Below are 3,926 nucleotides of genomic sequence, written 5' to 3'. Positions count from 1 at the left end.
TAAGGAATGTTTTTTGGAGGGGTATGAACAGTAGTCAGGGGGGGGGGGGTGGGGGTGCTTAAGCCCCCTCCCCTCTACTATAATTGCGCCTCTATACTTGGGCCCTATTTATTGGTCGCACACCCACCAATATGTACCAAGTTGCGGCAACTGATCCCAATCACTATTAAATATTTGTTATAGTAATAAGTGAGTAAAATATTAAATTTAATACAAGATAATATTCTTTGTGAAATGATTCTTTAAAGTATCTCCACTGTCAAACACGACAATACGTACCAACTTAGTATACCGTTTCATTACCTAATACAAAAAATTTAATAAATAATGGGGAGTTGCAATGAAGATGTAGGTATTGAATGGTCATACATAATATGTTGATATTGGTAAAATTGCAGTAGATAATCACATAGTTGATCACAATTATTATATAGCAAGTAAATAAATTTAACTTTTCATTTCCAAATACTAAAAAAATTTAATTTGATTAATTATTAATATATTCACAAAATGGAATATATTTATTAACAATCAATGTTTTTTTATAAAAAAAAATAATAGTTTTTGCAAATTAATTAGGGCTACTCATTCTTTACTCAACACATACAATGCACATTATTTAATTTTCAAATTTTGTTCACACAATCTATAGGTTATGGTTATTGATAATACATTTTTTATAAAAATTTGATTTTTTTTTTATGTAAGTTTAAAAGGATGTAAAAAAAGTACAGTTTACTCCACTTTGCCCCATACGTGGGGCAAAGTGGGGGCATTCAAAAAAAATTCCATATATTTTACTTAATTTTATAAACACAATAAATTATTTATAAAAAACGTTAATATACTTAAATGTATAGCTTAACTTAAAAGAAATAAAATTGTAAATTGTAACTTTTTAATTTTTATAAAACATAAAAATAATTTTAGGAACAAAATTCACATTTAAACATGGTTTTCTAATCTTTTTCTTCAAACTCGGCGCAAAGACAATGAAGCCAATTTTTACATAATAGATACTGAATCTACCCTTCAACTTAAGTTCTTCCTTTATTTTGAGAATATTTGGGTGGTTTCACATTGCCCCAGACAGGTATAAACCACTTTGCCCCAAATAGTTAAATTACCTAGAGCCATTGATTTTATTTTATTTAAATAACTAAACATAAATAAAGAATTTTAATCATAGAACAAACAACAAAGACATTTAAATCAAAAAAAAACTATTAATAACAAAGCGCAAAATAATTGAATATATAAATACCAAATTATGAATTTCTATTATCAAGTAAATTATAATAGGCATATTTCCAGTTTTTCATTGATTAATTACAAAATAATCACTAGTTCGATTCAAAACTTCTACCACACTATCTCGGACGACCAAGGAAGCCATAAATCTAATAATATTATACATTTTTTACATTAAATGCATAGATAATACAATGTCGCAACTTTGCCCCGGTACCCCACTTTGTCCCAAGTTCCCCTAATAACGAATAACGTGATATGCGAACGCCGGGATAAACAAACACGTATTGATGTTCATTCATTCGTACAATCTACAATCTAGATGTCAATTATAGTTTAAATACAGTTTTGTCACAAAGAGACTTATGAAATCTTAAATAGTTATGCGAACATAGAGCCAACTGTAGCCAAGCTCCACCGACAACTTTAACAGCCCTCCACCCCTCCCAAACATTTACTTAATTTTTTAAGCTTATTCAATTTTATAATAGTATGGTATTAGGCTTCGGCCTCCCCAAACCTCAAAATTATCGCCTATTGTACCTAACCAAACATAATATTTTTTAAGATATTTTTTGATGTTATCCAAATATAATTTTTCCCGACAATTATATTTACATTTAAGTTAAAAAGTACACAAATATGCAAATTCAAACTTCGTATTCAACTTCGCCATTTCATAAGACAAATGTATAACTTGCAAGCAGTCCCAAACCCTATAAACAATGTATTTATTAGGAGGGAAAATGTCAATGGGGGGAGGGGTCTACACCCAAACCCCCCCTGGCTACGCCACTGTGGCTACTACATAAATTAAATTTTTTTAGTTGAAGATAGTTCAGATTCGTAGTTGGATGAAGGTAAGTAACAAATATAATTTTATTTACCTAATACAATATACTTAAACAAATATAAAGTATAGTATAAATATACTATATTTAAGTAATTGAAGAAAATTATGAAAATTATGATAATGATGAAAATGAAGAACCTACAAATAATTATAAAGCCAGTAATTTGTATTTATATTTCATAAAAATATTTGTAAAATTATTAGTATTATTATTATTTATTTAGTTATTGATATTTAGTTTTAATTGTTTTTTTTTCATTTTAGAAAACTTACAACGTAATCGTACATAATATAGGATCATACCAGGAGTACACAATAACTAAAAAGTATATATTGACAATTTGTATTATAAATATTATAAGAAAAGCATTGTAAGGAATAAAATGTTATGGAATAAAATATTTTGTAGTATATTAAAACTGATTCTTTATATTTTTCTAATGGTTATACTTAGATTCTTTTCATAAGGTACTTGATTTGTGAAAAACAGATAAATAAAAGAGTGGAGCAATATTGTTTAGCAACTTCTATCATAAATATAAACAATGAAGGGCTGTTGAATTAGACATGGATACTTGAGACAAACGGTAGGAAAACGATCAACAGCAATAGGCGCTATATGTCTCTGCCAATCAGGCAAATCTATAACGAAGAAATTATTAGATAAAGAAACTTATAGAATATAGTCACTAATAGTAGATAATTACCTTATACATTAATACTTTTTAGTCATCCTAATGGAAGTTGTGCTTATACATTTCAAAAAGCACAGCTGAGATGCAAAAGAATGCAAAAGAAGACCAAAAATTCCCGAAACAATTCAGAAATTCGTGAAATTATTAAATATGCAAGAGCACAGAAAATACTACACAACTATTCAGGAACCACCAACCAACGTTTTTTCAACAGCCATTAATTCTATAAAGTATATTTGTAGGAGTAATTTTTGCCAATGTTCAATATTCATCGATAGGTTCAGCGAGGAACTCCTAACCGTCAAGTCTGCAGGATGTGATGGCACCTTCAAAACAGTTCTAAGTACACCTAAACAGTTGAAAAAATGATCATTAATGACTTTCCATGTTGTGTACAAAAATGTTGTAAGCTTACAAAACTGAGCAATTAAAAAGTTAAGTTACTTTTAATAGTTAACTATAGCCCTACCATTATGGAAGTTTATTATATAGAAAAACACTATATATTATCAATGATAGATATTCAGACTTGAGAAAAATACTTTTAAAAATTATTTGGAATAAATAATCGAATACTTATGAAAAATATTATTCAGAATATATATTCAAATACTTCAAAAATACTTTATTCAGAATACTACCCAAGACTGCACAATCTAAGATATTATTATTATTACATTTATTAATACTTACTTTTTAGTCTTTCCCGATGGTGTATGCACTCTTGACCAGTGCCACAGAAGAGGCATATTATACTGCATTTTTTCAAATAGTCCGTAATTTATTACCATTCAATTATGGAAATTTTAACAATTGTTACTGATTTCGAGCGTGGTTTGATGAATACAGTTAAAATAGTGTTCCCTGAAAGTCAGTTACAGTGCTGCTGGTTTCATTATTGACTATTGTCAAATTAAGAAGACAATTTAACATTTAAGTAGTGTCATAACTCATAAGCTTATAACATGTAAGAATGCAAAACACCGGGTTGTTTTTGTTTAATATATATAGTGTTTTTTATTCTTGCATTTTGAAAAGAATTATCATATTTATTTAATTGTGTTACATATATTCTTTTCATTTACATATGCTCTTGTTGAGCTACAGATATTTTATTTCAGTTCAAA

This window comes from Acyrthosiphon pisum, chromosome A2, assembly GCF_005508785.2.
Source record: "Acyrthosiphon pisum isolate AL4f chromosome A2, pea_aphid_22Mar2018_4r6ur, whole genome shotgun sequence".
NCBI lineage: Eukaryota > Metazoa > Arthropoda > Insecta > Hemiptera > Aphididae > Acyrthosiphon > Acyrthosiphon pisum.
Note: the sequence above shows the minus strand (reverse complement) of the source record.